This window comes from Pan troglodytes, chromosome 19 (assembly GCF_028858775.2).
Source record: "Pan troglodytes isolate AG18354 chromosome 19, NHGRI_mPanTro3-v2.0_pri, whole genome shotgun sequence".
Taxonomy (NCBI): domain Eukaryota; kingdom Metazoa; phylum Chordata; class Mammalia; order Primates; family Hominidae; genus Pan; species Pan troglodytes.
The window spans coordinates 91,643,827-91,665,452 of NC_072417.2; the positions used below are offsets into that span (position 1 = coordinate 91,643,827).

The following is a 21,626-nucleotide window of genomic DNA, read 5'->3' on the forward strand; positions in this document are numbered from 1 at the left end:
TCAGTGGTGGCATTTGATTCTCAGAGGAGCACGAACAGTATTGTAAACTGCGCATGCGAGGGATCTAGGTTGTGGGCTTTTTTTTTTTTTTTCTTTTGAGACACAGTCTCGCTCTGTCCCCCAGGCTGGAGTGCAGTGGTGCAATCTCGGCTCACTGCAAGCCCCGCCTCCCAGGTTCACGCCATTCTCCTGCCTCAGCCTCCCCAGTAGCTGGGACTACAGGTGCCCACGGCCATGCCTGGCTAATTTTTTTGTATTTTTAGTAGAGACAGGGTTTCACCGTGTTAGCCAGGATGGTCTTGATCTCCTGACTTTGTGATCTGCCCTCCTGGGCCTCCGAAAGTGCTGGGATTACAGGCGTGAGCCACCGAGCCCAGCCCCTGAGCCACCGCGCCCAGCGGTTGTGGACTTCTTATGAGAATCTAATGCCTGATGACCTGTCACCATCTCCCATCACCCCCAGATGGGTCTGTCTAGTTGCAGGAAAACAAGCTCAGGGCTCCCACTGATTCTTCATGATAGCGCAGTTGTATAAGGATTTCATTATATATTACAATGTAATGATAATAAAGTACACAATCAATGTAACGTGCTTGAATCATCCTGAAACCATCCCCCACCCCTGCCCCCATCCATGGAAAAAATTTTCTTCCACAAAACTCGTCCCTGGTGCCAAAAAGGTTGGGGACTGCTGGTTTGAGCCAAAAACAAAAATCAAAAAAACGAAAACAGGCTGGGCGCAGTGGGCGGCTCACACCTGTAATGCCAGCACTTGGGGAGGCCAAGGCAGGCAGGTCACTTGAGCCCAGGAGTTCAAGACCACCCTGGGCAACATGGCAAAGCCCCATCTCTACTAAAAATACAAAAATTAGCAGGGCGTGATGGCAGGCACCTGTAATCTCAGCTACTTGGGAGGCTGAGGCACTAGAATCACTTGAACCCAGGAAACGGAGGTTGCAGTGAGCTGAGATCACGCCACTGCACTCCAGCCTGAGCGACAGAGACTGTCTCAAAAACAAAAACAAACTTCTCCCCCTCTCCCTTCCCCCCAGAGGTTGCCAGGCCAACACCATTTTACCGATTCTGACAAACCTTCCATGAATATATAATTTCCATGTTATTTAAATTACTACAGAACCCCTGAAGAGATTATTTTATCTTTTTTTTCATAGAGACGGGGTCTCACTATATTGCCCAGGCCAGTCTCAAACTCCTGGCCTCTGGCAATTCTCCCGCCTCGGCCTCCCAAAGTGTTGGGATTACAGGCAAGAGATTATTTTTATAAAGTGAAGGTTTTCCTAGGTTATTTTATAAAAGTGAAGGCTTTGCTAGCAAAGACTGACCAAAGTAGTCAAGGAAAATGAGAGATCAATGTCTCACGGGAAACGAGAGATTCAAGAACCCAAATCAACCATCAGCAAGTGGGCAGTAACTGTCCCTATTAAAAATGATCCTTAGGAGGCTGGGTGCGGTGGCTCACACCTGTAATCCCAGCATTTTGGGAGGCCAAGGTGGGAAGATTGCTTGAGCCCAGGAATTTGAGACCAGCCTGGGCAACATGGTGAAACCCTCTCTCTAAAAAAATAAAAGTGATCCCGGCCAGGTATGGTGGCTCACACCTGTAATCCCAGCACTTTGGGAGGCTGAGGCAGGCGGATCATGAGGTCAGGAGATCGAGACCATCCTGGCTAACACAGTGAAACCCCATCTCTACTAAAAATACAAAAAAATTAGCTGGGCATGGTGGCGGGTGCCTGTAATCCCAGCTACTTGGGAGGCTGAAGCAGGAGAATGGCGTGAACCCGGGTGGCAGAGCTTGCAGTGAGCCGAGATCACGCCACTGCACTCCAGCCTGGGCAACAGAGTGAGACTCCATCTCAAAAAAAAAAAAATCCCATGACTCAATAGGCTTGATTCCAGAATGTAAGTTTGGTTCAAATTAAGATATTTACCCAAGTAAATTGTTATATGAATAAACTAAAAGTGAGAGACCATTTGAATATTTCAATAACATTTCAATAGCTACCGAAAGGCACTTGATAACATTTAGAAAATGTTCTCACTAAAAAAGAAATCTCTTAGCAAACCAGAAAAACAGTGAAACTTGCTTAACATTATAAAATGTATGTACATATTGAAACCAAAAGCCAAAGGCACTATCATCTTGAGGGATGAAATTCCAGAGGCCTTCCTGGAAGAGGCACTGCCGTCTCGAAGTCCTGTATCCTATGCCCAAGGCCGGGGCCAGAGGGTGTAAATGCAGAAGAAGAAGGGATAAACATGTTCCTGTTGGCCAATGACATGATTAACGAGGAAATCTAGCTTACGTAACTAAAAAATTACCAAACGGATGAGTATTTACACATATGTGTCAGCAGTAACCATTTGGAAAACACAAACTTTTAAAGTTTCCATTTCAAATAGCTACTAAAAGTAAAAAGAATTTTCAGATAAACTCAACAAATACACAATGCTTGGAGTAGAAAACTGCAGTAATTCCCTGGAGGACAAGGTACCTGAACAAAAGGAGAGATATTTCGTGTTCCTGGGTAGGAAAAATGTAATCATACAAAACATGCCAATTCTTCCATATACAATACAGACCCAATCAGAATTACGTTGCGTTGTTTTCTGTTTGTTTGTTTTAACTTAAGTTGAATTTCAAAGTACACTTGGAAGAATGCTTGAAAGAAAATTAGCCAAACATTTTTAAAAAGAAGAAAGTTCAGGAAACCTTTCTCTATCGGATATAAAAATAGGCCGGGCACAGTAGCTCATGCCTATAGTCCCAGCTACTTGGGAGGCTGAGGTAGAAGCATTGCATGAACTCAAGAGTTCAAGGTTGCAATGAGCTATGATTGTGCCGCTGCACTCCAGCCTGGGAGACAGAACAAGACGCTGCCTCAAAGAAGAAAATGTACAGTAAGCTCTTGTTATTAAAACTATATGGCAGTGACCAAAGCATAGACAAATGATCAGTGGAAGAAAACTGAAGTTCAGAAAAAGACCCAGGTAGGCTGGGCGCGGTGGCGGGCACCTGTAATCCCAGCTCTTTGGGAGGCCGAGGCGGGCACATCACGAGGTCAGGAGGTCGAGACCATCCTGGCTAACATAGTGAAACCCCGTCTCCACTAAAAATACAAAAAATTAGCCGGGTGCGGTGGCGGGCGCCTGTAGTCCCAGCTACTCAGGAGGCTGAGGCAGGAGAATGGCGTGAACCCGGGAGGCGGATCTTGCAGTGAGCCGAGATTGTGCCACTGCACTCCAGCCTGGGTGACAGAGTGAGACTCTGTCTCAAAAAAAAAAAAAAAAAAAAAAAAAAAAAAAAAAAGATCCAGGTATGTCTGAGAATTTAGCACATGACAAATATAATATTGGAAAGCATGGGGGGATTTACACAATACACAGTGTTGAAATGATTTGGAAAAAATAAAACTAAATAGCTATCTTACTTGATACAAAAAGTTAGAAATAGAATGTCTGTATTACTTCTTTTGAGATGGAGTCTTGCTCTGTCACCTAGGCTGGGGTGCAGTGGCACAACCTCAGCCCACTGCAGCCTCCACCTCCCGGGTTCAAGGGATTCTCCTGCCTCAGCCTCCCGAGTAGTTGGGATTACAGTCATAGCCACCATGCCCGGATAATTTTTGTGTTTTTAGTAGAGACACGGTTTCACCACATTGGCCAGGCTGGTCTCGAATTCCTGACCTCAGGTGATCCACCCGCCTCAGCCTCCCAAAGTGCTGGGATTACAGGCGTGAGCCACTGCACCTGGCCCACAACAAAAAACTTAAAAACCTGGCTGTTTACAAAATGAAGACATTATGCCAGTCAAAACGAGCCAAACATGAAAGACCAAATATTGCCGGATTCCATTTATATGAGGTATAAATTGACCACCTAGAGGAGTCAAATTCGTAGAGACAGAAAGGAGATTAGCGATTACCAGAGGCCGGGGCAGGGCGGATGGGGAGTGAGTGTTTCGTGGGTGTGGAGTTTCAGTTTGGGATAGAAGAAGTTCTGCAGATGGATGCTGGCGGCGGCTGCACAACAACGTGAATGTACTGAATGCCCAGGATTGTGCACTTAAAATGGTAAAAGTGGCCAATTTTATGTTATGTATATTTTAACAGAATTGTTTAAACCTGGCTGCTGATTTATATTGAGACAAATTCTACTTATTTATATTAAAAAGTGGCATATTTATTTTTTTGACTAAGTTTTCAGAATAAATTACATAAAATAAGTGAAATCACTGGATTGAATTACTGGCCCGGGAGACAATGGCGGGCCACACTTCCCAAGGACGCCTTGAGGTTCGAGATTTGCCCTAATAAATTTCCTGTTTGGTGAAAAAGCTAAACAGGTGAGTAGGCACAGGGTGAAGAAATGCAAGTGAAGATGAGAGGGGAGGAAATATACCAAAGTGAAGAAATATACTAAACAGTGCTTTGGGATGATAATCTAGGAACAATCTAGGAACTCTAGCTCTCATCTTGATGTAGTTTAACCAATAACTTGGTTTTGGAGATAAGGTAATGACTCGATCATCCACGGCAGCCAGGAGCCAAGCTGTCAACCCTCATTGCAAAAAAAGCACAGAAAACCAAATATCAAGCAGGGCCTCCGTAAAAATAATCAGGGGGCCGGGCACGGTGGCTCATGCCTGTAATCCCAGCACTTTGGGAGGTCGAGGTGGGTGGATCACGAGGTCAGGAGTTCAAGACCAGCCTGGCCAATATGGTGAAACCCCACCTCTACTAAAGATACAAAAATTAGCTGGCATGGTGGCGCGCACCTGTAGTCCCAGCTCCTCAGGAAGCTGAGGCAGAAGAATTGCTTGAACCCAGGAGGCAGAGACTGCAGTGATCCAAGATCATGCCATTGCACTCCAGCTTGGTGACAGAGGCTCCATCCCCCCACCAAAAAAATAAATAAATAAATAGGGAAAGAAAACTATCTTTTTCTTTTTTCCATAAAACCGATTTTTAAATTTCCTCTACTGGGACATGTTGCCCCTTTCAAAGACAATCCCTCCTCTCCGCCAAGATTCATCTTAAAAGCCACTTCACACTCTCCCTGAACTCCTCAAATTGAAATTTTACCCCATCTCCCAAGACTTACGTAGAATGAGAACCAGTTGCGAAGCTTTCCCGGTCCACGGCCGCCAGATCTGGCCCCCTACCTTGGTGTTCCAACACCCTGATGGTGCCCCCCCGAGAAGCCTTTCCAGGGTTGTCCGGGAAGGACAGTCCGGCCCTTTCTCTGAATTAGTTGCTCTCTCGTGTAGAGTTCTGTCTTGCTAGCTCTGAACCCTTCATCAGGCCTTCCTACAAAGAGTAGGTGTGCAACAGACAGTTATCGAATCCAGTTACATGGTGTTTGTCTGAAGCCATTTTCCATGTGGCTGTGGTCTAAATGTTGATGTCCCCACAAAGTCCCAGGCTGGAACAGACTCCCCAAGGCAATGGTATTAACAAGAGGGGCCTTTTTCCAGCGATGAGGTCATGGAGCTGAGTGCTAATGAGCGGGATGAGAACCCTTGTAAAAGAGGTGCCAGGGAGCCGTTTGTCCCTTCTGCCACCTGAGCAACATCGTGCTACCTTGGAAGCAGAGGCCAGGTCCTCACCAGACACTCAACCTGCTGGCGCCTGGATCTTGGACTTCCCAGACTCCAGAACGGTGAGAAATCCATTTCTGTTTAAATGACCCGGTGTCAGATATTTTTGTTACAGCAGCAGGGATGAACTAAGACACACACATTTTAGACAACTGCCTACATAACTAATAAGAATGGGCCAGGGGTTGGGGGGTTAGGGGAGGGATAGCATTAGGAGAAACACCTAATGTTGACGGCCGGTTGATGGGGGCAGCAAACCACCATGGCACGTGTATAACTATGTAACAAACCTGCATGTTCTGCACATGTATCCCAGAACTTAAAGTACAAAAATAAAATAAAATAAAATAAAATAATGGGCCACGCAGGAGCCCCATCCTCTGGACTCCCCGGGGCTCCCTATTTGGACAGAGTAAAGGAAAGTCCCTTTCTCAGTTGTGGACTCTGAATAGGGAAGTCTGTCACCCTCGTGGTGTGATGGGTGAGGACTTAGGAACGTGAATCCCAGCCCCAGATTTGCTGCTAACTTGTGGGCAAGACCGTGAGCAAATCACTTACCTGTGAGATGTCCCACCTCCCTATATTGAGGGACTATGGAGGACACTTAAGCCCCTTCAACCCCCTACGTATTATAAGAGGCTCATCATATATACGAAATGCTTTATGTCTGTCTTACACTGTGGATTTTTCACTCCGATCATCTGTAAGCAGTTGGTAACTATCCCAAGGCTACCAGGATGTAGGGAGGGGAGAGAGCTCGGAGCTGGGGAGCCTCGGTGATGCTCTGAGGTGACTCCCACCCAACAGAGTCCTTTGCCTGTTTCCCAAAGTGCAGTTAACGAGAGGGCAGCAAGGAAAGCAAGTCAGAGTCCGCGTTGGTCTGAATATCGCTGATGCAGGTAGAGACATACCCCAGGGAAAAAAGACTTAAAAGTGAAAAATGGAGCTGGACACCGTGGCTCCTACCCGCAGTCTCAGCACTTTGGGAGGCTGAGGTGGGAGGATCGTTGAAGCCCAGGACCAGCATGAGCAACATAGTGAGAATTCATCTCTACTAAAAAACAAAACAAAACAGCCAGACATGGGGGTGTCTGCTTGTAGTCCCAGCTACTTGGGAGACGGAAGTGGCAGGATGGCTTGATCCTGGGAGGTTGAGTCTGCAGTGAGATGAGATTGCTCCATTGCACTCCAGCCTGGGTGACAGCAAGACCCTGTCTGGAAAAAAAAAAAAAAAGTGAAAAAAAAGTCCCAGACCCTTTAAAAGCTTGAAGGATCCTTCTGTGTGTGGGACTAACTGAGATGCAATAAGGGAAATGGAAAACCACCCGAGTCACTGTCGCAAGATAATTTTGTATTGAAGTAAGACACCTGACCACAGACTGACTTCACTTATATCTGCACAACTGAACCGAGCAAAAGGAAGTTCTCAAGTCACCATTCAGTGCTCAACTCAGCCTGGGAAGCCAACAGCAAGCTTTCAAGGCGGGCCCTTGCTTTCTCGTGTGTGTGTGTGTGTGTGTGTGTGTGTGTGTGTATGTGTGTGTGTGTGTATGTGTGTGTGTGTGTATGTGTGTGTGTGTATGTGTGTGTATGTGTATGTGTGTGTGTGTGTGTGTGTATGTGTGTGTGTATGTGTGTGTTTGTGTGTGTGTATGTGTGTATGTGAATCTTTTCTAACAGTGACGCCTGTGAGAGAGAGCGGGCTCTCCAACTCCTGCCGGTGACCTTGGACGCGACCTTCACCACACGGAGCTCAGGCTCCTCAACCACCAAATGAGGAAGGAGAACTAAGCTGTCCCAAAACCATGCTTTTTTCCATTTCTAAATCCTTTGGGTGTTCTAAATAGACAGTAGGATCTCTCAAGTGATTCTGTACCACAGGAAACATTACCTCAGCAGGCCTGGTTGAAACCCAACCCTCCCCTCCCTCTCATTCACCAGCTGTGAAAGTGTAAGTGATGCATTATTCTTCTTTGTCCTCGGCCTCCCCTTCTGTAAAATGGGTATAAAAGAACCCGGCTGGGCGCGGTGGCTCACACCTGTAATCCCAACACTTTGAGAGGCCGAGGCAGGTGGATCACCTGAGGTCAGGAGTTCGAGACCAGGCTGGCCAACATGGTGAAACCCTGTCTCTACTAAAAATACAAAAATTAGCCAGGCATGTTGGCGGGCACCTGTAATCCCAGCTACTTAGGAGGCTGAGGCAGGAGAATCGCTTAAACCTAGGAGGCGGAGGCTGCAGAGAGCCGAGATCACGCCATTGCAAAATGCCAGGCTGATGATTTCCACGTACATTTGATAGTCCAGAAACCAGGAATTTTGTGATGTTCTGTGTTCAATTGGAGAGTTTCAGCATAAAATCTGTAACAGTGTCGAGACTTCGCACTGTGGCCTAAGAATAAAAGTAACTTTCATTCTCTCCCAGTGTTTGGGGGCTGGGGCTGAGCTACACATTGAATTTTACTACAAGTTTACTGGAAGCCAACACAAACAGAAACGCAGAAGGGTGGTACTGGCTCTCTGAAAAAAGGAAAGTGTGTCTGTTCTGCAAGAAGAAAAAAATAGCATCCTTCCTTGGTACTAAATTTAAAACAAAATGTATTATATGAGAGATGTTAATAATATTATTACAATCTTAGGAATAATATCTATAGTCTGAGGAATGTTGAATTATTATTCATTATCCCTTATATTATTTAATTTTGATAATCATCATATTATATTATTAAATAACAATAGATTTTAAAGTGGTTGGAGTCCAAAGAGTATGGGTTCTCCTTTAATCAGCAACACAGAATGCTGACATACCTGAATTTTGCCAAAAATTAGAATATCAAGTTGCCTAATTTTCAACTTCCCTCAAAAGTTTAGGCTGGGCGCAGTGGCTCACATCTATAATCCCAACACTTTGGGAGGCCAAGGTGAGAGAATCATTGAGTCCAGGAATTTAAGACCAGCCTGGGCAACACAGATCTCATCTCTACAAAAAGTAAACCAAAAAAATTAGCTCGGCATGGTGGCATGCGCCTGTGGTCCCAGCTATCTGGGAGGCTGAGACAGGAGGATCGCCTGAGCCAGGGAGGTTGAGGCTGCAGTGAGCCGTGATCATACCACTGCACTCCAGCCAGGGCAACAGAGCAAGACCCTGTTTCAAAAAAAAAAAGAGAGAGAGAAAAGCTTAGATAAGAAAGGTCATACAGGCCAGGCATGGTGGCTCATGGCTATAATCCCAGCAATTTGGAAGGCCAAGGTGGGCCAATCACCTGAGGTCAGAAGTTCGAAGCCAGCCTGGCCAACATGGTGAAACCAGGTCTCTACTAAAAATATAAAAATTAGCTGGGCGTGGTGGTGTTCACCTGTAGTCCCAGCTACTCAGGAGGCTGAGGCAGGAGAATCACTGAACTCAGGAGGTGGAGGTTGCAGTGAGCCGAGATCACACCACTGCACTCCAGCCTAGGCGACAAAGTGAGACTCTGTCTCAAAAAAAAAAAAAAAGAAAGGTCATACAATCTTGACATCCATTTCTCCAGATGTGCCAAGCTCCCTCTGGTCAACCAGCCAGAGGATGATCCTGGACCCCTCCTGCCTCTGACTGCCAATGGCTGGAGTCTCTTGGGGCCGCCGGGGTCTGGCCTGAGGCCTAAAGCCTGGACCTTTGCACTCAGCTCTGCTCCAGCAGTGACTCACCTGCAGAGAAGCCTATGGAATTCTGGGAACGATGCGGGTGGTTGTTTCAGGATGGCCCACCGGAGCCACAAAGGCACCTCCCAACACACACACACACACACACACATACACACACACACACACACACACACACATCCTGTGTTACCTTGATCATCAGGAACAAGGCCAACCAATCTGGCTGGGACGTTTGGTCCTTGAGGAACTGCCACCACTGCCTGAACACGATGTCATCTGTGGTCAGTGGACGATTCTTCCAGGGACAAGGAAAGACGAGGAAAATCAGAACTCACCGCTTGGGTCGCTCTGCCTCAACTGCAGCCTTGTTTGAAACTGGGCTCTTCTGCAAACATGCTATGCTTGCCTGAGCGTAATGCCCACCGGAGTGGCGGGATCAGGTATGTTCATCTCCCGGGCAGGCTGTGGGGGTCATTCCGCTCAGAGCAAGTGCCCGGTCTCCATCAGAACCCTTGGAGAGCCTCTGCAGCCATGAACAAATAGGTACCGAGACCTGCCGTGACCATCCTATGATGATAGACTATGAATTCTTATAAACCGAAGAATTACCAGTGCTGGAGAGCCCACGAGCAGCCCGGCATTGCGTAAAGGGTCTGCAATGGCTCTTCCTAGCCCCCACTTTACACTTGGCAGGGTGGGGCTTGTGAGAGTCACAGAGGAGAGGGGCTGAGCGGGACTGGCTCTCAGAGCCACCTCCACTAATGGGGCTTTTCCAGTTCACCTCTGGAGCCCAGTGGACCCTCACTGCTCCCACTGAGGCCTCCTCTCCAGCCAGCCACACAAGCTCAGATTCACCAAAGATAAAACTCAGGGAAACTCAGCTGTTCCCCTGGCTGAGACAGCGGGTCCCCCAGTAACCATTGTCCTCCTTCCCAAACGCTAGCAGGGCACACACCGCCTGACTTGTCCCCACTCCCTTGCAGCGAGGTGTGGCTGCCACGAGACTGTGTCCTGGCCAGTGCACCAGTGCAGGTGAGCACAGGGGGTGTGAATGAAGTGTCTTTTGGGAGGAGGCACATGCTTCTCCAACCTATTCCCTTTCTTTGGGATGCAGATGTGATGGTTAGAGCCAGAGCAGTTAAAGATGGTGGAGCCAGGCCAGGCACGGTGGCTCACACCTGTAATCTCAGCACTTTAAGAGGCTGAAGCAGGGGGATCACTTGAGGCCAGGAGTTCAAGACCAGCCGGGGCGACATAGTGAGACTCCATCTCTTCTAAAATCATATATATGTTATATATTATATGTAATATGTGTTATATGTATGTTATATATGCAATATATGTTGTATATTGTATGTGATATGCATTATATATTATATGTAATATATGTAATATATATGTGATATGTTATATATTATGTGTAATATATGCTATGTGTTATATGTAATATGTGCATTATGTATAATATATGTAATGTATGTATGTTTTATATATATGTAATATGTTATATATGTAATATATTACATATAATATATTACATATATATGATTTTAGAAGAGATGGAGTCTTGCTATGTTGCCCAGGCTGGTCTTGAATATGTTATATATTATATCTGATATATATGTTACATATTATATATGATATATATGTTATATATTATATGTGTTATATATTATGTTATATATTATGTGATATATGTTATATATGATGTTATATATGATATATATGTGATATATATGTTATATATTATATATGATATATATGTTATATATATCCAGACATGGTGGCACATGTCTGTGGTCCCGGCTACTTGGGAGGCTGAAACAGGAGGATCGCTTTAGCCAAGAGGTTGAGGCTGCAGGAGCCATGATCATGCACCACTACACTTCAGCCTGGGTGACAGAGAAAGACCCTGTCTCAAAAAAGAAAAAAGAAAAACCTAAAAGCAACAAAGTAAAAATAAAACAAAAACAAAAAAAAAACTTTACAAAATACAGAAGTGATTTTTTTTTTCCGAGGCTGCTGGAGGACACAGGACAAGGTCAAGGAGCAGAAGAAGATTCCTGTCACACACAGACCAGTGAGAGGCACCCAGCCCCTGGCTCCCTGCAGCACGCCCGAGGGCGCCTGTGGGGCTTGATCCCGTCTTTCCTTCCTCCCACTTCCGCAAGCTTTTCTGTCCCGGCTTCTTGCCAGTCTGCTGGGGTCTCACCCTCACCTTTCCTTTCTCCCATCTTTAGCTCTCATTTCCTTTCCTTTTCCTTCTGCCCTCGTTTCCCTTGCCCTGTCCACCATTTTTCCTTCATTTCTCTCCATCCATCTCTGTGAGAGTCAAGGATCCAGACATTCAGACTGGGTATCCTGGCGAGTTTAACAAAGGGGTGGTTTATAGCAGTGAGGCCAGGGTCGAAAGAGACCATGGAGGTCGGTCATGGTGGCTCACGCTTGTAATCCCAGCACTTTGGGAGGCTGAGGCGGGAGGATCACTTGAGCCCAGGAGTTCGACACCAGCCTGGGCAACATAGCAAAAACCCATCTCTGTTTTTTTTTTTTAATTAAAAAAAAAACAAAAAACAGGCCAGGTGTGGTGGCTCATGCCTGTAATCCCAGCACTTTGGGAGGCTGAGGCGGGTGGATCACTTGAAGTCAGGAGTTCGAGACCAGCCTGGCCAACATGGTGAAACCCTGTCTCTACTAAAAATACAAAAATTAGCTGGGCGTGGTGGAGTGCACCTGTGGTCTCAACTAGTCGGGAGGCTGAGGCAGGAGAATCGCTTAAACCAGGAGGCGGAGGTTGCAGTAAGCCAAGATCATCCCACTGCACTCCAGCCTGGGTGATAGAGCAAGACTGTGTCTCAAAAGAAAAAAAAAAAGAGACCACAGAGGGAGAGTGCAGGACAGGGCCGGAAGAGCAGGAAACCACTAGCACGGCTGGGCCTGCAGGGCAAGGGAGGGAGCATCTACCAGGACCAAGCTGTGTGGAGAGTGCTGCATGGAGCCCAGGCCTCTGGTCGGGGGTGCAGGAGACCACCTCGAGCCAACAGGGAGGGGCTGAGGAATAAGTAGCCAGCCCCTCTCTCCTTTCCTTCCCCATCTCCGGCTGGGAGACCCCATGAGACACGCACAGAGCAGGGGAGAAGCTAGAGAGAGGAGCTAGCCGCAGGGCAGATGGGGGTATGTGGGGCTGTCCCCCGCGTGCGTTTTCCCGCTGTGCCTTACCTTGTAAACCCTATTTCTTCTCCTGCCGTGTGCATGAAACTGTTTTGTGACAGCTGCTCCTAACTTCTAAATAAGGGCAACTTGGCTTTCTTCTTTTCCAAAACATCAAAATTGGGTCGTTGCTTTTTAAAGTGCGGTGCCTTGGGTTGTTCTACTGGGATTAGCAGGCCTCTTTTTATGGGATGAGACACCGTCACCCGTCTTCTCCCCAAGCCGCAGATGGGACGTCAGGAGTGCAGACTAGTGAAGGGGAAGAAAGGATGCCAGCCGTCTATGAGTCTGCCTGTGTCTTATTCTCTAATATCGGAGAAGAGCTATTTATGGATCCACCAGGAGCCATTAACTTCTGCGTCTACCTAGCGGTTGGAAAGTGGCCAGTGTAGCTGAACAGTAAATGAAGCTGACAGGTCAGCAGGTGTTACAGATCAGCAGACTCGACGCCGTGCCCAAGCCCTTCCCCGCTGCATCCTTCACTAATGATCCTAGGAAGGCCAAGTCCAGGGGAGGCCCTGAGATGAGCCTGTGGGAAAGCACACACTTCCTTGCTAAAAGGGACAGATGCAGATGGCACGGTCTCCATCACATCCCTTCTCCTGCCCTGAATGCAGACCCACTCCTGGGCCGTCCAGGTCATCGCACCGCCACGGTGGGCTTTCAGGAGGATGACAGCCTCTGTGGCAACGGTAGGGGCAGCTGAAACACGTGCCTCTTTGTCATAGAGAAAAACACATCTCTATCTGCCCACACCACCACTGGTGGCCATTCAGTTATGGGCAGCCCTACGCGTTCCCGAGTGAATCATCATGGTGGGTAATACTCGTATCTCTGATGCATTTAGTGAAAACACCATTAACAAGCCATTCAACGACGTTATCGTTGCGTCGCCACAGAAGAGGCAAGGCAGGGGATAGGAAAGTGTGCAGCTTGCGGAGAAGGTGAGTGGCTGGTAGGGAATGCTCTTTAATAGGCAGCGCCCCTGCAGGGAGGGGACTCAGAGTAACGATTCCATCCGCACCTGCAGAACTGAGAGCACCAGAAACTCCTCACCTGCGCGCATCATCCAGGCAGGCTAACAGCGGGGACCAAGGACCAGCTTTAAGGGAGTGATATCACTGAGCTTGTCCCCAAAGTTTAGTAAATACGCAATGCATGCAAAGTCTGAAAAACTGCCGATAGCGTTTAACGAATGCACAGAGTCCCGCTCCGTGAACCACTGTCATATTTTAGACAATCCAGGCGAGTCAGCCCTGGCCAGCCCTGCTCTTCTCTGCAGTGTTTATCAGGGAGTGTATCAATGTCGGGAGAACTCCCTAAGGAAGTTCACCCCCAGAAGAACAGCTTAGGCCATGATTATCCTGCTGAGGTCAGCAGCACATGGTTGTCCGACTCCTGGGAGAAAAGAGGATGTGAAACCCTCGGAAGGGTGAAGGGTGCGGCAGGCGGGACTCATCCGGGGAGGTGTGGCCAGGAGGATGTTCTGACGGGAAACGGCGTCATCGGAAAGCACCTCCCCAGCTGCTCCTCAGTTGCAGGGAGGAAAAAGAAACAGCGATTCTGCAGTGGAGAAATTGGGCACAACTTCATCGGTGGTGGACAGTGATGTCCCTAGTGAAGGGTGGTGGGACCTAGAGGGCCCTAGAGGGGATGCTCAGAGTTGGGCCAGCACCCTCAGCATGGGGTCCCAGCCAAAGAGTCAAAACCTCTGTCTACTCGTGGGGAAACACAGGACAAACCCCAAATGAAGGGCCATCCATTATCAAAGGAGGGGAGTATTCTTTAAAAAGAAAGGCTGTGGGGGCCGGGCATGGTGGCTCACGCCTGTAATCCCAGCACTTTGGGAGGCTGAGGTGGGCGGATCACCTGATGTCAGGAGTTCGAGACCAACCTGACCAACATGGTGAAACCCCGTCTCTACTAAAAATACAAAAATTAGCTGGGCATGGTGGCACACGCCTGAATCCCAGCTACTTGGGAGGCTGAGACAGGAGAATCGCTTGAACCCTGGAGGTGGAGGTTGCAGTGAGCCAAGATCACACCACTGCCCTCCAGCCTGGGCAACAGAGTGAGACTCTGTCTCCAAAAAAAAAAAAAAGAAAGAAAAGAAAAGAAAGGCTGTGGGATGTTCCCGACTGAAGAAGGCTAAAGAGAGAGAACAGGGTCTTGCCCAACCCTGGGCTGGACCCCGGGCTCGGAGGAAGGCTATGAATGACTTCATTGTGTCAACCCACAAGATTTGAATTCAAACAGCAGATCTGGCCAGGCACGGTGGCTCAAGCCTGTAATTCCAGCACTTTGGGAGGCCGAGGTAGGTGGATCGACCTGAGGTCAGGAGTTAGAGACCAGCCTGGCCGACATGACGAAACCCCATCTCTACTAAAAATACAAAAAAAATTAGCCAGGCCTGGTGCCCATAATCCCAGATACTCAGGAGGCTGAGGCAGGAGAACTGCTGGAACCCAGGAGGCGGAGGTTGCAGTGAGCTGAAACTGTACCACTTCACTCCAGCCTAGGCGACAGAGTGGGACTCTGTCTAAAAAAAAACAAAAACCGATCAGACGGAAGTATTGTGTCCATGTTCAATCTGCTGACATTGATGACTGTACAGTGGTTACATAAGGGAATATCCCTTTTCTTAGGAAATATGCCCAAAACTGTTAGGGCCAAAGGTCTGAGGTACGTAAGCAACTTTTCAAATGCTTCAGAGCAAGAGAGGACGCACACACAAACGATAAAGTGAATGGGGCAAAATGTTAACAAGCAAATCCAGACATAGAAGTGTTCTTTACACTATACATATATTTCTTCCAACTTTATTTTAAATGTCTTGAAAGGCGAGACCTTTATCTATGTGTGTGAACATGCATGGATGTGTGTTGGGGAAGGGGAGGGAGGAAAACAAAGACCATAGAGAGGAGAGAGGGGCAGGGTGGGTGCGGAGGTGGGAGGAGGAGAGGGCTGAGAAGCGGTGATCAAACGGGAAGAACAAGGCGCCGAGAGCTGACTTTGCCAGCACCTGCTGCGGGCAGTTTCATCCTTATTACCGCAGTGCTTTCCCCCTTCTGCCTTAAAGCTTTTACATCTGGGTTTTCCAAGCCACCTCGATGGTGAAGGAGGCTCCGGAGGGCAGGGAGGGGGTCACTGCAGTTTCCCTTTCTGATGTAGAACAAGCCGTGGGCAGAGAGCCCGGGAGCTACATGGTGGGCACACAGATAATCAGGTAATGCCACCAAATGGGAGAGTCCACCAGGGATTCTGAAAAGTACAAAGAAAGGGTAAATTGCTGCTTTTTCAGAAATACGCCCTACCCGCTCATTCTGCCCAGGGAAATGTAACATCAAGATGCAGAGGGATGGGCCAGAGAAGGGACAATTCCAGGGAGAGCCCCTGTCCCTGTTCCCAGTGCCTGTCAACTGCCCACACTTTGTTCCCAACTGGCCCTTGCTGCTGTCACCATGGAGCTGTGGAGTCAGAAGGAAGCCGGGCAAGGATGCAGACTGACATTAAGTTTTTTGTGACTGAGCTCTGAAGAGCATCTTAGCATCTGACCATTCCAGTGTGGAGCAGGGTTGACATGATAAGGAGTAAGAGAAAGATGGCCCGGACTGTAGCAAGGCCGAGGCTGAACACAGAATCACAGAGGCTCCAAGGCTGAGGTCAGTTCAGTCGGAAGGCAGGTGCCCAGGGGCAGCCCCAGAAGACGCAAGAACACAGGCCTGCCAGGGCCACTGAGAGAAAGGTTTCTGGCCCAAAGACCTGCTTCCTGCCCACACCAGCTGTGGCAGCTGCTCTTCCAAGCGCTCTTTCTGCACAAGCCCCTCGAACAGCAAACACCATCACTCAGAACCCTGTCCAAGAAATGAGGATTCACCATAATCGGTCAACCACAGCCACACTCTGGCAAGGGCTCCAACCAATTTTCAAAGTGTTTTCCCCTAAATGGTTACTTGGATCAGATAACACCTGGCTGGGAAGAAAATCTCCATTCCCCATATATGCTCCCAGACATAGCTTAGAAATGTGACCTCCATCTCTTATTTTTATTCTCTTATTTGTGTATTAGTCTGTTCTCACACTGCATGAAGAAATATCCAAGACTGGACAATTTATAAATAAAAGAGGTTTAATTGACTCACAGTTCTGCAGGGCTGTGGAGGCCTCAGGAAACTTACAATCCTGGCTGAAGGGAAGCAAACATGTCCTTCTTCACATGGTGGCAGGAAGGAGAAGTGCTGAGCAAAAGGGGAAAAACACCTTATAAAACCATCAGATCAGCAGGGTGCAGTGGCTTACACCCGTAATCCCAGAACTTTAGGAGGCCAAGGCAGGTGGATCACGAGGTCAGGAGGTTGAGACCATCCTGGCTAACATGGTGAAATCCCACCTCTACTAAAAATACAAAAAATTAGCTGGGCATGGTGGCACGTGCCTGTAATCCCTGCCACTCGGGAAGCTGGGGCAGGAGAATTGCTTGAACCCGGGAGGTGGAGGTTGCAGTGAGCTGAGATTGCACCATTGCACTCCAGCCTGGGTAACAGAACGAGACTCTGTCTCAAACAAACAAACAAACAAACCCATCAGATCTCATGAAAACTCACTATCACGAGAACAGCATGGGAGTAATGGCCCCCATGGTTCAATTACCTCCCACTGGGTCCCTCCCAGGACACATGGGGATTATGGGAACTGTAATTCCAGATGAGATTTGGGTGGGGACACAGCCAAACCATATCAATTTGTGCATTGTCCTTCTCTCCCATTCTAGTCTATATGCTCCATGAGGGGAGGGATTTTATTTCATTCACGGCTTTGCTGCCATTCTTAGAACAATGCCTGATATCTAGAAGGCACTTAATAAATATTTGTGGAAGAAAGGAAGAAATGACTTAACTTGGGAAATTAGGTTAATCATGATGTCATTGACAGACGAGGAGAAATTATTTTCAGGGAGATAGTGGAATTCCTTCTGGTCGTCAAGTCTTAAATGACAGAAGAATTTCTTAAATTCTCTTTACACACGTTGTGAAAAAACAACTATTGGTTGACGGAGAAGAAAGAGAGCTCTGGGAGGGACCCACCATCAGCAGGACTTTTTTTTTTTTTTTCCTTTTCAGATCTGGCTTTGCAAAAAGTCACCAAAGATAAAATGCACTAGTTCTTCAATCAAGTTTTCCTATATTTTACTACATGTTTATCTTCTTTTCTTGTTCCAGACAGGCAAGAACAGCTTCACAGACTGCAAAGACATAAGATTTCTTTCAAGAGACATTTATGCAGGTGATAAACGTAATTAAGCTGGTCATATATTTAGTTCGAGATTTTACCTCTCAGTTTGAGGTAGCAAGGGGCCCCCCTGGACTCACACGCCTTAGACCCCGTCTTCATTCTTGAGGTTTCTCCTGGAGGAAATGGGTTCCAGGAGGGGAGCTCCAGCGAGGGCGCCCCAGAGTCCAAGGCAGTTCAGACGCGCAGGCCCCGCCTTGGGGTCCTCCTCAATGCATTGCAGCCAGTGACGGGAAAGAGGACTCTGCCCTGAGCCCTTCTGTGCAGGGAGGAGCCTCTCTGGGCTGCTGGGCTGCTGGAAACGGGAGGTCTTGCAGTAGAGTTTCCCCCTGAGCATGGGGAGGAGTCCTGGTATTTGGGGGGAAAACAGGACTTCCAAATTAGAGCTCCCTAAATATTTCCCCACAAAGGATCCTTTGGGAAATCACCTGACACTTCGGAGGAGCTTGTCCCTCTGATGCCACTTCTCTATTTACCGGAGACAAACATTCCTGCTTTCAAGGCTATTGACAGTGGCCACGTCGGATCTGTCCCGGAGTTCTGCTTCCAAGGCTGATGGTGTGTGTTAAGGTCGTGGGGTGGATGTAGCAGTCAACCGTGCATTCATTCAACAAACACCCAGCCTGCTGTGTGCCAGGCACTGGGAGTGCCCTGGAGGCAAGAAGCACCTCTCACTAATTTAATTTTGTTCCTCCAAGGAAGCACTGGAAGCACAGTGGGCTCGAGCCCATGCTCCCTCACTATGCTTTTTAAATAGGACAAAATATGTTTAATGCTTATCAGAAAGAATAAATGTCTTAGAATAGCTAAGAACATTTAGAAATTGAGGAATAGCAAGGGAGGTTTGATTCACCAGCTATTAATAGCTCCTTTAGAAGCTACTGAAATGAAAAGAGTATTCTTGGCACAGGAAAAGAAGTAATTTCAAAAATGTATGGGAATTTAATACATGATAAAAGTGGTATCTCAACTGAATGAAAAAAGGAAGATTTAGTTAATGAATTGTGTTGGCATTATCAATTACCTTCCTGGAGCAAAATAAACTTAAATCCCTTCCATCTAAAAATAAACTTTAGATAAATTAGAAATCTAAAGGTTAAAAAAAAGTAAAAATTAGAGGAAAATTCAGGGAACTATTAATATTGGAATAAAGACAATCTCCTTAAATAAGACACAAAACTAGGCCAGGCATGGTGGCTCATGTCTGTAATCCAAGCACTTTGGGAGGCTGAGGCAGACAGATCACCTGAGGTCAGGAGTTCAACACCAGCCTGGCCAACATGGCAAAACTCCATCTCTACTAAAAATACAAAAATTAACTGGACTTGGTGGCAGGCGCCTGTAATCCCAGCTACTTGGGAGGCTGAGGCAGGAGAATCTCTTAAACTCGGGAGGTGGAGGTGGCAGGGGGCCGAGATCACGCCATTGTACTCCAGCCTGGGTGACAGAAGGAGACTTCATCTCAAAATCAAACAACAAAGAACACACAAAAACTACACAGGAAAAATGAACATATTTGATCCTATGAAATTAAAACTTTGGAAAACATAACAAATGTAATCAAAAGACAAATATTATACTTAGAAAAATATCTGTAGTACACATGTAAGCATAGGTTTCATATTACTTAAGCACCTAAACATCGATTTTTTAAAAAAGGACAAACCAATAGAAAAATAGTCAAAGGGCATGAATTGGCAATTCACAGAAAAAAAAATTTAAGTCAACATAAAAGAATATGCACCATCTCCAGGAGTCAGGGAGATACACATCCAAACTGCATGAGATACCATTTTCACTTTGTGGACAGAAAATATTTTACAAATATTTTCCCCCACACTGTGGTTTATGTCTGAGTCATTGATTTTTTTCTTTTATGAAATTTTTGATTGTTCTCTAAGAAATATTTGCTTACTCCAAAGGTTATATTCTTCTATGTTTTCTCTTAGAAGTTTCATAGTTTAAGGTTTGGAGCTAGGTCTATAATCCATCTCAAAATAATTTTTCTGCACATAATGTAGTAGTAGTTGAGGTTCAATTATTTTCATTTGTTGGCCGGGTGCGGTGGCTCACACCTGGAATCCTAACACTGTAGGAGGCTGAGGCAGGCAGATGACTTGAGCCCAGGAGTTCAAGACTAGCACTGTAGGAGGCTGAGGCAGGCAGATGACTTGAGCCCAGGAGTTCAAGACCATCCTGGGCAACATGGCAAAACTCTGTCTCTACAAAATATAAGAAAATTAGCTGGGCGTGATGATGTGTGCCTGTGGTCCCAGCTACTCAGGAGGCTGAGGTGGGAAGATTGATAAACCTGAACTCATGGAGGTCAAGGCTGCAGTGAGCCATGATTGCGCCACTATACTCCAGCCTGGGTGACAGAGTGAGACCCTGTCTCAAAATAAATAAATAAACAAACAAATTAAATATTCCCATGTGTTTATTCCATTTTTCCAGTACTAGTTGTTGAAAAGTCTTTCCTTTCCCCATTGTATTGCCTTGGTGACTTTGTTAAACAACTGGTCATATATTCGTATAATCTGCATGAAAGTTCTTGTCTGCCAATCTTTACATTGGGTCATCTTGGGCTCTGTTTTTACTTGCTATTTTTTCTTGATTATGAGTTGCATTTTTGTGTTTCTGCACATCTAGTTATTTTGTATTATATATTGGAAAGTATGGATAATATAGTGTAGCCAATCTGAATTAGATTGTCCTCCTTTACAGAGTTGTGAGATTTGTCTGGCAGGTAGTTTGATGACTGGAAGGCTCTTTGGTCCCATCTGGTTTGCTTTATTCTTGGCTAGGGCAGGGCTATTTTGGTCTTGAACATAGTCCTAGGAAATAGTTCCTCTAAGACTGGACCTTTCTGGGGTCACACCTGAATGCAAGGTCTCTTCATCCTGGCTGGGCTGAAGCACCTCTTCTTCCCCAGTACATCAAGACCTCCAGTATCACGTTTGGCCCTCAGCCCTGGAACAGGCAATCTCTGCTGGGCCTCATGGAGTCTTGCCCTACCCCATACAGCTCAGCTCTTGAACAAAGACCTGTGATGAGTGTTGCTGTGGACTTCTAGAGCTACCCGTTTTTCTCTGGGATTCTCATTTGTAAACTTCAGCCACTTTGACAGCCCAGCACTCTGGCCTCTTCCATCTTAGCTCAGCGATCGCACCACTCTGCTCGGTCTCTTCCTCCTCAACTGTGACACAAAAGCGGCTGCAAGTCAGAGGCAGTCACGGGAGCTTCAGCTCATGTGATTCTCTGCTCTCAAAAATCACAGTCCCGTGCTGTCTGTTGTCCAATACCTGAAAACATTTACCTCTTATATTTGTCCAGTTTGTTTGTCTGTTTGAGACAGTCTCGCTCTGTCACCCAGGCTGGAGTACAGTGGCGCGATCTCAATCACTGCAACCTCCGCCTCCCAGATTCAAGCGATTCTCATGCCTCAGCCTCCCGAGTAGCTGGGATTACAGGCATGCACCACCATGTCCAGCTAATTTTTGTATTTTTTAGTAGAGGCAGGGTTTCACCATGGTGACGAGGCTGGTCTTGTACTCCTGAGCTCAAGTGATCCCCCACCTCGGCCTCCCAAATTGCTGGGATTACAGGCGTGAGCCACGGTGTCTGGACTATTTGTCCAGTTTAATTTGGCAGAAAGTCAAGCTCACTGACTCACTGTCTTGAGGCTGGAAGTAGAAGAGCTCAGGCTTCTATGCAGCTTTCAGCACAAGCTGCCTTGGAGTTAAGCTGGGTTAGGAAAACCTGTTGCCACTGGATTGACTCCATCAACAGCTAGCCTTCGGATACACGCCTTTCAGTCACACTATGGCTACCACCCAGCCTGTCATCCTGCATTAGGGGGACATTC

The 21,626-nt window shown here is 47.0% G+C and overlaps 2 long non-coding RNA genes across 2 annotated transcripts; both read right to left on the bottom strand.

Moving 5' to 3' along the window:
- Positions 1-4,181: 4,181 nt before the first annotated feature.
- On the bottom strand, positions 4,182-12,574 carry LOC134808909 (uncharacterized). The gene is made up of 3 exons (XR_010153113.1): positions 12,482-12,574; positions 9,453-9,557; positions 4,182-6,835 (listed from the first exon to the last, which is right to left on the bottom strand). It is a non-coding gene; the product is annotated as an uncharacterized LOC134808909 (long non-coding RNA).
- Positions 12,575-15,257: 2,683 nt separating this feature from the next.
- LOC134808908 (uncharacterized) lies at positions 15,258-19,270 on the bottom strand. Its single transcript, XR_010153112.1, has 4 exons — positions 17,803-19,270; positions 17,557-17,714; positions 16,615-16,710; positions 15,258-15,733 (listed from the first exon to the last, which is right to left on the bottom strand). It is a non-coding gene; the product is annotated as an uncharacterized LOC134808908 (long non-coding RNA).
- Positions 19,271-21,626: the final 2,356 nt, after the last annotated feature.